Source organism: Oncorhynchus nerka, linkage group LG23 (genome assembly GCF_034236695.1).
Source record: "Oncorhynchus nerka isolate Pitt River linkage group LG23, Oner_Uvic_2.0, whole genome shotgun sequence".
Lineage (NCBI taxonomy): Eukaryota > Metazoa > Chordata > Actinopteri > Salmoniformes > Salmonidae > Oncorhynchus > Oncorhynchus nerka.
In genome coordinates this window covers 23,637,179-23,650,911 of record NC_088418.1, presented here as the reverse complement: position 1 = coordinate 23,650,911, position 13,733 = coordinate 23,637,179, and the positions used below count along the sequence as shown (strand labels likewise).

General features: G+C 48.4%; 1 protein-coding gene across 6 annotated transcripts in view; it reads left to right on the top strand.

The window, feature by feature from the left end:
- raraa (retinoic acid receptor, alpha a) overlaps positions 1 to 13,733 on the top strand; it is a 227,348-nt gene that overhangs the window by 136,585 nt on the left and 77,030 nt on the right. The gene's annotated exons all lie outside the window — the stretch shown is intronic.

The window sequence follows — 13,733 nt, the reverse complement described above, 5'->3', positions numbered from 1 at the left end:
TCCCCATCACCACCACCACCGTCATCATATCCCCAACACCGCCACCACCGTCATCATATCCCCATCACCACCACCACCGTCATCATATCCCCAACACCACCACCACCGTCATCATATCCCCAACACCGCCACCACCGTCATCATATCCCCACCACCACCGTCATCATATCCCCAACACCGCCACCACCGTCATCATATCCCCAACACCACCACCACCGTCATCATATCCCCAACACCACCACCACCGTCATCATATCCCCAACACCGCCACCACCGTCATCATATCCCCACCACCACCGTCATCATATCCCCAACACCGCCACCACCGTCATCATATCCCCAACACCGCCACCACCGTCATCATATCCCCACCACCACCGTCATCATATCCCCAACACCACCACCACCGTCATCATATCCCCTTCAAGCCACCACCGTCATCATATCCCCTTCACCGCCACCACCGTCATCATATCCCCAACACATATCCCCAACACACCACCGTCATCATATCCCCAACACCACCACCACCATCATCATATCCCCAACACCGCCACCACCGTCATCATATCCCCAACACCGCCACCACCGTCATCATAACCCCAACACCGCCACCACCGTCATCATATCCCCAACACCACCACCACCATCATCATATCCCCTCCACCACCATCATCATATCCCCAACACCACCACCACCATCATCATATCCCCAACACCACCACCACCATCATCATATCCCCAACACCACCACCACCATCATCATATCCCCTCCACCGCCACCATCATCATCATATCCCCTCCACCGCCACCACCGTCATCATATGCCCACCACCACCATCGTCATCATATGCCCACCACCACCATCATCATATCCCCTCCACCGCCACCACCGTCATCATATGCCCACCACCACCATCATCATATCCCCAACACCACCACCACCATCATCATATCCCCTCCACCACCATCATCATATCCCCAACACCACCACCACCATCATCATATCCCCTCCACCGCCACCATCATCATCATATCCCCTCCACCGCCACCACCGTCATCATATGCCCACCACCACCATCATCAAATCAAATCAAATTTTATTTGTCACATACACATGGTTAGCAGATGTTAATGCGAGTGTAGCGAAATGCTTGTGCTTCTAGTTCCGACAATGCAGTGATAACCAACAAGTAATCTAACTAACAATTCCAAAACTACTGTCTTATACACAGTGTAAGGAATAAGGAATATGTACATAAGGATATATGAATGAGTGATGGTACAGAGCAGCATACAGTAGATGGTATCGAGTACAGTATATACATATGAGATGAGTATGTAGACAAAGTAAACAAAGTGGCATAGTTAAAGTGGCTAGTGACATAAGAATGCAGTCGATGATCTAGAGTACAGTATATACATATGCATATGAGATGAATAATGTAGGGTAAGTAACATTATATAAGGTAGCATTGTTTAAAGTGGCTAGTGATATATTTACATCATTTCCCATCAATTCCCATTATTAAAGTGGCTGGAGTTGGGTCAGTGTCAATGACAGTGTGTTGGCAGCAGCCACTCAATGTTAGTGGTGGCTGTTTAACAGTCTGATGGCCTTGAGATAGAAGCTGTTTTTCAGTCTCTCGGTCCCAGCTTTGATGCACCTGTACTGACCTCGCCTTCTGGATGATAGCGGGGTGAACAGGCAGTGGTTCGGGTGGTTGATGTCCTTGATGATCTTTATGGCCTTCCTGTAACATCGGGTGGTGTAGGTGTCCTGGAGGGCAGGTAGTTTGCCCCCGGTGATGCGTTGTGCAGACCTCACTACCCTCTGGAGAGCCTTACGGTTGAGGGCGGAGCAGTTGCCGTACCAGGCGGTGATACAGCCCGCCAGGATGCTCTCGATTGTGCATCTGTAGAAGTTTGTGAGTGCTTTTGGTGACAAGCCGAATTTCTTCAGCCTCCTGAGGTTGAAGAGGCGCTGCTGCGCCTTCTTCACGACGCTGTCAGTGTGAGTGGACCAATTCAGTTTGTCTGTGATGTGTATGCCGAGGAACTTAAAACTTGCTACCCTCTCCACTACTGTTCCATCGATGTGGATAGGGGGTGTTCCCTCTGCTGTTTCCTGAAGTCCACAATCATCTCCTTAGTTTTGTTGACGTTGAGTGTGAGGTTATTTTCCTGACACCACACTCCGAGGGCCCTCACCTCCTCCCTGTAGGCCGTCTCGTCGTTGTTGGTAATCAAGCCTACCACTGTTGTGTCGTCCGCAAACTTGATGATTGAGTTGGAGGCGTGCGTGGCCACGCAGTCGTGGGTGAACAGGGAGTACAGGAGAGGGCTCAGAACGCACCCTTGTGGGGCCCCCGTGTTGAGGATCAGCGGGGAGGAGATGTTGTTGCCTACCCTCACCACCTGGGGCGGCCCGTCAGGAAGTCCAGTACCCAGTTGCACAGGGCGGGGTCGAGACCCAGGGTCTCTAGCTTGATGACGAGCTTGGAGGGTACTATGGTGTTGAATGCCGAGCTGTAGTCGATGAACAGCATTCTCACATAGGTATTCCTCTTGTCCAGGTGGGTTAGGGCAGTGTGCAGTGTGGTTGAGATTGCATCGTCTGTGGACCTATTTGGGCGGTAAGCAAATTGGAGTGGGTCTAGGGTGTCAGGTAGGGTGGAGGTGATATGGTCCTTGACTAGTCTCTCAAAGCACTTCATGATGACGGAAGTGAGTGCTACGGGGCGGTAGTCGTTTAGCTCAGTTACCTTAGCTTTCTTGGGAACAGGAACAATGGTGGCCCTCTTGAAGCATGTGGGAACAGCAGACTGGTATAGGGATTGATTGAATATGTCCGTAAACACACCGGCCAGCTGGTCTGTGCATGCTCTGAGGGCGCGGCAGGGGATGCCGTCTGGGCCTGCAGCCTTGCGAGGGTTAACACGTTTAAATGTCTTACTCACCTCGGCTGCAGTGAAGGAGAGACCGCATGTTTTCGTTGCAGGCCGTGTCAGTGGCACTGTATTGTCCTCAAAGCGGGCAAAAAAGTTATTTAGTCTGCCTGGGAGCAAGACATCCTGGTCCGTGACTGGGCTGGGTTTCTTCTTGTAGTCCGTGATTGACTGTAGACCCTGCCACATGCCTCTTGTGTCTGAGATTCTACTTTGTCTCTATACTGACGCTTAGCTTGTTTAATAGCCTTGCGGAGGGAATAGCTGCACTGTTTGTATTCGGTCATGTTGCCAGACACCTTGCCCTGATTAAAAGCAGTGGTTCGCGCTTTCAGTTTCACGCGAATGCTGCCATCAATCCACGGTTTCTGGTTAGGGAATGTTTTTATCGTTGCTATGGGAACGACATCTTCAACGCACGTTCTAATGAACTCTCACACCGAATCAGCGTATTCGTCAATATTTTTATCTGACGCAATACGAAACATGTCCCAGTCCACGTGATGGAAGCAGTCTTGGAGTGTGGAGTCAGCTTGGTCTGACCAGCGTTGGACAGACCTCAGCGTGGGAGCCTCTTGTTTAAGTTTCTGCCTGTAGGCAGGGATCAACAAAATGGAGTCGTGGTCAGCTTTTCCGAAAGGGGGGCGGGGCAGGGCCTTATATGCGTCGCGGAAGTTAGAGTAACAATGATCCAAGGTTTTACCACCCCTGGTTGCGCAATCGATATGCTGATAAAATTTAGGGAGTCTTGTTTTCAGATTAGCTTTGTTAAAATCCCCAGCTACAATGAATGCAGCCTCCGGATAAATGGTTTCCACCACCACCATCATCATATCCCCTCCACCGCCACCACCGTCATCATATCCTCAACACCGCCACCACCATCATCATATCCCCAACACCGCCACCACCATCATCATATCCCCAACACCGCCACCACCGTCATCATATCCCCAACACCACCACCACCATCATCATATCCCCTCCACCGCCACCACCGTCATCATATCCCCAACACCACCACCACCATCATCATATCCCCAACACCGCCACCACCGTCATCATATCCCCAACACCGCCACCACCGTCATCATATCCCCAACACCACCACCACCATCATCATATCCCTCCACCGCCACCACCGTCATCATATCCCCAACACCACCACCACCATCATCATATCCCCAACACCGCCACCACCGTCATCATATCCCCAACACCGCCACCACCGTCATCATAACCCCAACACCGCCACCACCGTCATCATAACCCCAACACCACCATCATCATATCCCTCCACCGCCACCACCATCATCATATCCCCAACACCACCACCACCATCATCGTATCCCCTCCATCGCCACCATCATCATCATATCCCCAACACCACCACCATCATCATCATATCCCCTCCACCGCCACCACCGTCATCATATTCCCACCACCACCATCATCATATCCCCAACACCACCACCACCATCATCATATCCCCTCCACCGCCACCATCATCATCATATCCCTCCACCACCACCACCATCATCATATGCCCACCACCACCATCATATCTCCACCACCGCCACCACCGTCATCATATCCCCACCACCACCATCATATCTCCACCACCGCCACCACCGTCATCATATCCCCACCACCTCCATCATATCTCCACCACCGCCACCACCGTCATCATATCCCCACCACCTCCATCATATCCCCACAGCCACCATCATATCCCCAACACCACCACCACCGCCATCATATCCCCACCACCGCCATCATATCCCCACCACCGCCATCATATCCCACCACCGCCATCATATCCCACCACCACCATCATATCCCCAACACCACCACCACCGCCATCATATTCCCAACACCGCCACCATATCCCCACCACCACCATCACCACCATCATATCCCCACCACCACCATCACCACCATCATATCCCCACCACTGCCACCGTCATCATATCCCCATCACCACCACCACCGTCATCATATCCCCAACACCGCCACCACCGTCATCATATCCCCATCACCACCACCACCGTCATCATATGCCCACCACCACCATCATATCGCCACCACCGTCATCATATCCCCACCACCACCATCATATCGCCACCACCGTCATCATATGCCCACCACCACCATCATATCGCCACCACCGTCATCATATCCCCACCACCACCATCATATCTCCACCACCGCCACCACCGTCATCATATCCCCACCACCTCCATCATACAGTGCCTTGCGAAAGTATTCGGCCCGCTTGAACTTTGCGACCTTTTGCCACATTTCAGGCTTCAAACATAAAGATATAAAACTGTATTTTTTTGTGAAGATTCAACAACAAGTGGGACACAATCATGAAGTGGAACGACATTTATTGGATATTTCAAACTTTTTTAACAAATCAAAAACTGAAAAATTGGGCGTGCAAAATTATTCAGCCCCTTTACTTTCAGTGCAGCAAACTCTCTCCAGAAGTTCAGTGAGGATCTCTGAATGATCCAATGTTGACCTAAATGACTAATGATGATAAATACAATCCACCTGTGTGTAATCAAGTCTCCGTATAAATGCACCTGCACTGTGATATTCTCAGAGGTCCGTTAAAAGCGCAGAGAGCATCACGAAGAACAAGGAACACACCAGGCAGGTCCGAGATACTGTTGTGAAGAGGTTTAAAGCCGGATTTAGATACAAAAAGATTTCCCAAGCTTTAAACATCCCAAGGAGCACTGTGCAAGCGATAATATTGAAATGGAAGGAGTATCAGACCACTGCAAATCTACCAAGACCTGGCCGTCCCTCTAAACTTTCAGCTCATACAACGAGAAGACTAATCAGAGATGCAGCCAAGAGGCCCATGACCACTCTGGATGAACTGCAGAGATCTACAGCTGAGGTGGGAGACTCTGTCCATAGGACAACAATCAGTCGTATATTGCACAAATCTGGCCTTTATGGAAGAGTGGCAAGAAGAAAGCCATTTCTTAAAGATATCCATAAAAAGTGTTGTTTAAAGTTTGCCACAAGCCACCTGGGAGACACACCAAACATGTGGAAGAAGGTGCTCTGGTCAGATGAAACCAAAATTGAACTTTTTGGCAACAATGCAAAACGTTATGTTTGGCGTAAAAGCAACACAGCTCTTCACCCTGAACACACCCTCCCCACTGTCAAACATGGTGGTGGCAGCATCATGGTTTGGGCCTGCTTTTCTTCAGCAGGGACAGGGAAGATGGTTAAAATTGATGGGAAGATGGATGGAGCCAAATACAGGACCATTCTGGAAGAAAACCTGATGGAGTCTGCAAAAGACCTGAGACTGGGACGGAGATTTGTCTTTCAACAAGACAATGATCCAAAACATAAAGCAAAATCTACAATGGAATGGTTCAAAAATAAACATATCCAGGTGTTAGAATGGCCAAGTCAAAGTCCAGACCTGAATCCAATCGAGAATCTGTGGAAAGAACTGAAAACTGCTGTTCACAAATGCTCTCCATCCAACCTCACTGAGCTCGAGCTGTTTTGCAAGGAGGAATGGGAAAACATTTCAGTCTCTCGATGTGCAAAACTGATAGAGACATACCCCAAGCGACTTACAGCTGTAATCGCAGCAAAAGGTGGCGCTACAAAGTATTAACTTAAGGGGGCTGAATAATTTTGCACACCCAATTTTTCAGTTTTTGATTTGTTAAAAAAGTTTGAAATATCCAATAAATGTCGTTCCACTTCATGATTGTGTCCCACTTGTTGTTGATTCTTCACAAAAAAATACAGTTTTATATCTTTATGTTTGAAGCCTGAAATGTGGCAAAAGGTCGCAAAGTTCAAGGGGGCCGAATACTTTCGCAAGGCACTGTATCTCCACCACCGTCATCACATCCCCACCACCTCCATCATATCTCCACCACCGCCACCATATCCCCACCACCTCCATCATATCTACACCACCGTCATCATATCCCCACCACCTCCATCATATCTCCACCACCGTCATCATATCCCCACCACCTCCATCATATCTCCACCACCGTCATCATATCCCCACCACCTCCATCATATCTCCACCACCGTCATCATATCCCCACCACCTCCATCATATCTCCACCACCGTCATCATATCCCCACCACCTCCATCATATCTCCACCACCGTCATCATATCCCCACCACCTCCATCATATCTCCACCACCGCCACCACCGTCATCATATCCCCACCACCTCCACCACCGCCACCACCGTCATCATATCCCCACCACCTCCATCATATCTCCACCACCGTCATCATATCCCCACCACCTCCATCATATCCCCACCACCTCCATCATATCCCCACCACCTCCATCATATCCCCACCACCTCCATCATATCCCCACCACCTCCATCATATCTCCACCACCGTCATCATATCTCCACCACCGCCATCATATCCCCACCACCTCCATCATATCTCCACCACCTCCATCATATCCCCACCACCTCCATCATATCTCCACCACCGCCATCATATCCCCACCACCTCCATCATATCTCCACCACCGTCATCATGCCCCCACCACCTCCATCATATCCCCACCACCTCCATCATATCCCCACCACCTCCATCATATCCCCACCACCGCCATCATATCCCCACCACCTCCATCATATCTCCACCACCGTCATCATATCCCCACCACCTCCATCATATCTCCACCACCGCCACCACCGTCATCATATCCCCACCACCTCCATCATATCCCCACCACCTCCATCATATCCCCACCACCTCCATCATATCCCCACCACCTCCATCATATCCCCACCACCTCCATCATATCCCCACCACCGCCATCATATCCCCACCACCTCCATCATATCTCCACCACCGTCATCATATCCCCACCACCTCCATCATATCTCCACCACCGCCACCACCGTCATCATATCCCCACCACCTCCATCATATCCCCACCACCTCCATCATATCCCCACCACCTCCATCATATCCCCACCACCTCCATCATATCCCCACCACCGTCATCATATCCCCACCACCTCCATCATATCCCCACCACCTCCATCATATCCCCACCACCTCCATCATATCCCCACCACCTCCATCATATCCCCACCACCTCCATCATATCCCCACCACCGCCATCATATCCCCACCACCTCCATCATATCTCCACCACCGTCATCATATCCCCACCACCTCCATCATATCTCCACCACCGTCATCATATCCCCACCACCACCTCCATCATATCCCCACCACCTCCATCATATCCCCACCACCTCCATCATATCCCCACCACCTCCATCATATCCCCACCACCTCCATCATATCCCCACCACCTCCATCATATCCCCACCACCGTCATCATATCCCCACCACCTCCATCATATCCCCACCACCTCCATCATATCCCCACCACCTCCATCATATCCCCACCACCGTCATCATATCCCCACCACCTCCATCATATCCCCACCACCTCCATCATATCCCCACCACCTCCATCATATCCCCACCACCTCCATCATATCCCCACCACCTCCATCATATCCCCACCACCTCCATCATATCCCCAACACCACCACTCTTTCCTCCAAATGTCCTTAATAGTACTAATCAGGATGCGGTCTGAGGAAAGAGGGGAGGGAGGGAGTGATGAAGGATCTATAGAAAGAAAAGAAGGAAATAGAACAAGATTGAAAATGCAGGACCCTCAGCCAAGTAGGTTATGGGTCAGAGTGTTTATTTCTGCCCAGTTCTCAACACACACACACACACACACACACACACACACACACACACACACACACTTCTCCCTATAGTTATAACAGAGAAGCTTGTGATTTCAATTCTACTTAAGATCTAAACTGATCTTTAGTATATTTATTTTCCAGTACAAGGCTGCACAGCACAGATGCTCTGGACCGGTTTCCCTATTCAATTTCAGTCTGGGTCGTGTGTCTGTACACTATAATCTATTCAGCATACATTTATGAGATACTAAAAAGAACTTCTCATTGTGTCCCTTTTAATCACAGTGTATTTTTGATACCGTTTCCAAACCTCACTGCCGTCCCAGTTGTTATATTGAGTTAACAAGGCGAAGGCTGCAGACCGAGAGAGACAGGCTGCAGGGGTGTGAGCTGTGAGCAGAGTACTGACACTAGGGCTGGGTGATATGGGCTGAAATATTATATCTCGATTTTTGTTTTTCTAACATTTTTGTTTTCATGTTTTCTCTAAATAAGCTTTGATGCATAGTTAAAGGTCAAATACACTGCATTTCAAACAGTCAGCAATAATCGAATGAATTGTAATGAATTCAGGCTGTAATTATAAATGTAACCATGCATGCATGCATAATGCACATTCACTAATAATCACTAATAACGACTAAGTTCTTGTAGCAGGCATTATAGAATTATACAGATGTCATAAACAATCTCTTAAGCACAAGCCCACGTGCTAGTGAGTACCCAGCTAATCTTTATATGACAAGTTTAGCCAACTTCGATCTATTTGCTAGAAAACAAGGCATAACAGTTGAATTGTATTGTACACACCCTTCTGTCAGTCTACAAAAGTCTGAACAGCCCGCTAGCCTGTCCACTTTGTTCAGATGTTGTAATCAAGTGGCCTACTTTATTTCTCAGAATGAGAACGAGTTTCCAATTCCTTATATGTAATTGTGTTTTATGCTGATTGCTGAATGAAACACAGACTAGACAGATAGTATAAGTCTCGGGCTAAAACGCACACGACAAACCGAGCATATTTTTGATAATCAATTTTCGGTTACACTCCTGTTTTAGTAGCGTCTGCTCGGCGCACAATTTGAGGAGTTGAGAGATAAAAAGGGTATCGCTAGAAAGGTTAGCTACTCTATTACAGTAAAATAATTAATGAATCTCTTTCGGTGTCCATGTGACCGATTCTGTTGGACCACACCTCAAATGCAAATAGCGAGTTAAAACCGCTTGTCAGAGAGGAAGAAGTGATCTCTCATCTCTGTTGTTGTGAGTGGCAGGGGGAGGGGCTTGGTATGTGTGAGTAAATGGGAAGGTGCACACGTCACAGAATTGAGTGACAGAGACGAGACAAAAAAGACACGAGAACTAGCAGACAAACGGAAACCATGTGATTCTTGCGATACGCCAAGCCCTAACTGACACACACACAGCGCCCCACCAGCCCATTAGGGCACCTCTCCAGCCCCTATAATGGCTGAGGCCCCAGCAGCGAGGAGGGCATTTCAGGAAAAAAACAGATAATGCACCGCCTGGCCATCCAGATGGCAGACAGAGAGAAGGACTCTGTTAGCTCCAGATGAACTCTGTCATGCCAGGCCTCAGATTCCCCCTCACATTCCTCTTCTCACCTCTGGTATTAACAGATAAATATGTGAAACACCCTAGACAAAAGTTTTGTTCCAATTTACTTGAAGCTATCACAGATAAACACACAATCACTTACAGATATAGATGAACATGCAGACACACTCATACGTATGCATTTGCACACAATTTCACACACATGGGCACAGAGGCCTGTATTTCCCTGTGAGGAGTAGACCGAGGGAGCGAGGGGGAGAGAGAGGCAGCTTTCGCAAGCCGGGGAATAAAGAGTCTTTTTAATAGGTGTTGCGAGGATGAGTTGGATAAATGACATCTTCTTTCATCCAAAGAGCCAGGCAGAGAGCCTCAGGATGGGTGGTGCGTGTGTGGGTGGTGCGTGTGTGGGTGGTGCGTGTGCAAGCCTCTCTGTATGCTTATGTGTGAGTGAAGAAAGTTGTTTCGTTACCTCCTGATACGGCCATAACATATGATGTTTTTTCGGCAACCCTTCCTTTGAGAATTGAGTGCGAAAAGTAATGTACTTCAGAGGGGGCATGTAAGGTGGAACAATGTGCCCAAAATGTTGAATAAGGAGTGAATGGGGGTCGGGGCTGGCATGACAATGGGGAACAACCCAGGGGTGAAGAGAGCGGGGGAGATTGATGATACATCTCCCCTGGTTAAATATTATCAGGCTCTTTTCTTCATGTATCAACCCCCCCCTCCTCACTCTGAAAATAGATTGGTCCACCAGGCTAATGATCTGTCCTTCTGGGCCATTCACTTTGTAATGCACTGTTTACCAACTATTGAGACACTGGCGCTTTCTTTTTGCTTTTCTGCTTTAAGATGGCGCTGACAGATATGGCAGCTCTGCTTCTAGCTCCTAAGCAACTTTGTAGTATTTAGTTTTTTGTGTGTGTTATTTCTTACCGGAATTAACTTTTGGATATCAGAGCGGCGGTAACTCACCAGCATTACAACCAGGAATACGACTTTCCCGAATTGGATCCGTTGTTCATGCCCCCCGGGGCAATTGAACTTATTCCAGAGGCTGCTCCAAAACACCGCCGGCGGAGAAGAGGTATTCAGTGTGGACTTCTGGTCTGACTCAGGAGGCGTGTACACCATCCACCGCTTCCGAGTATATTACTCTCTAATGTTTAGTCTCTGGATAATAAAGTAGACGAGCTCAGGGCGAGGATATCCTTTCAGAGAGACATTAGGGATTGTAACATACTCCGTTTGTCACGATCGTTGTAATATGAATCGGACCAAAATGCAGCGTGGTATGGTTCCATCCTCTTTATTTGGAAGTGAAACACACAGAAAACAATAAAGCGAAAAATGAAACGTGAAGCTAATGTAGTGCTCCCAGGCAACTATACATAGACAAGATCCCACGAAAAAAGTCTCAGGAGGCTGAAGAAATTTGTCTTGGGCCCTGCACAATTGAGAGCATCTTGTCAGGCTGTATCACCGCCTGGTACAGCAACTGCACTTCCCGCAACCGCAGGGCTCTCCAGAGAGTGGTACTGTCTGCCCAACGCATCACAGGGGGCAAACTACCAGCCCTCCAGGACACCTACAGCACCCTGCCTGTTCAACCTGCTATCATCCAGAAGGCGAGGCCAGTACAGGTTCATCAAAGCTGGGACCAAGAGACTGAAAAACAGCTGTATTGTTGTGAATTGTTTTTAGATACTACTACACTTTTCAATACTACTGCACTGTTGGAGCTAGGAACACAAGCATTTTGCTTACACCCACAATAACATCTGCTAAGTATATGTATGTATATGTATGTAATACAATTTGATTTGATTTGCAACACAGATGGTTTGAGTATCCATTGTGGTTATTTATGTCTGTCACTGTCAGCGAATCTGGGAAGCATTCAGTTTCAGTTTAGAAGTTCTCAAATTTCCCAAGACGATAGTAAATTGATCAAAACTTGTTTAAAGATAGAGAAACCTTTCAGAAAGAAAGTTAGTCCAGCACTATTGGCAAAAGAAAAAATTCCCTCTGGATCTTGGTTGATTTGTTGTCTGCTAGATCTTCATAAATGGCTTTATTGAGTTGCTCCCTTGTTGCTGTTTGAGTGAAGGTTTTATTTGTGCAGGCCTAAACTGTAAAAATCCAGTGAAGGCCATGTAAATCTGATGACTTGGTGACAGGTGGCTTTACAGTGGGCTATATATTTTCTTTTTGACTGACTTCAGACCAGTTACAAATACATGTTCTATTCAAAACTATGCACACGGCCACATGTGAAGCTGATAGGGTTTGACAAGGTTTTCCGGGGGTGCACTCAAAGTCCAACAACAGTTTGTCATCACATTTTTTCTTTGCCTCCTACTAGCTAATTTCATTAGTCAAGGGAAGGAATATGAGTGGCATTCAGAACACATTGTAATATTTTCACAGAATTTCTCCGTTAGTCGTTGCGGCAAAGGACAGTCGTGTTTCCTCACTTAGAGAGATATGTCAAGGGACTTCTCAAGGCTTTTCCATTGTTGAAGCTAGCAGAATTGTAGCTATAAGTTCTATGAAAAGTCTCTCTCCCCTGATAGTGCACTTCCACTGTCAGGGTTGTCTCCAGTGAAGTTGACCCACAGCGACCCATGGGAGTTGTGGGTAAAAGGGCCAGCTTTCATACAATCAACTGTTCTCTTCCAGTGGAGGAGGAGGAATGGAGGGAAAGAATCTTCTCTCATTGTCCCCTACACACACAGGGCGACAGGCTAGTATCTTCATCAGCGTCTACAGAGCCACAGGGTTTCTGCCCGGCACAGGGGAGGAGCCCAGCCACCGCTATCATCTGCATTCTCTGGCCCCCATTCTTTTGAAATGCTGATGATTGCACCCCCACCTCACCCTCCCTCCACCACCACTCCCCATCATTGCTTCATTTCTCTTTAATGTCATTTGGTGCAATGGAGTTATCCATTCCATTACCACACCCCACCATTCCCACCAATGGGTTAAACCCTAACCACACTATCAACCCCCCCTCCCCCAACCCTGATAGCAGCACCACAGCAGTTGTTGCTCTCTTTGACAGGCTTTTGTTCCCCACAACCTGCTGGCTAAGCAGGGGATTTTAGATGTCCCATTAACATTTGAACTGGCTCTGCACATTTTTACATTTCACATCCCTCCCCTACCTCACCAGGTTAGGCCTCAACTGGGTGGGTGGTGGGGAAACACGAATATCACTGTACTCTACAGTATAGGACCACCACAAACGGGGCATTATGCATCCATCCACCCACCCACCAACCAATCCGTCGGCTCACACTTCGGCTTTGTGCCGTGCCGCAATCAGCCATCCCCAGAAAAAGCGTCCGCTGTCATGGCCCGGGGCACGTCTCAAGTGGAGGTCACTGGTGGGGGTGTCATAATGCCATGGGCCTGGGAACAACAAGGAAGG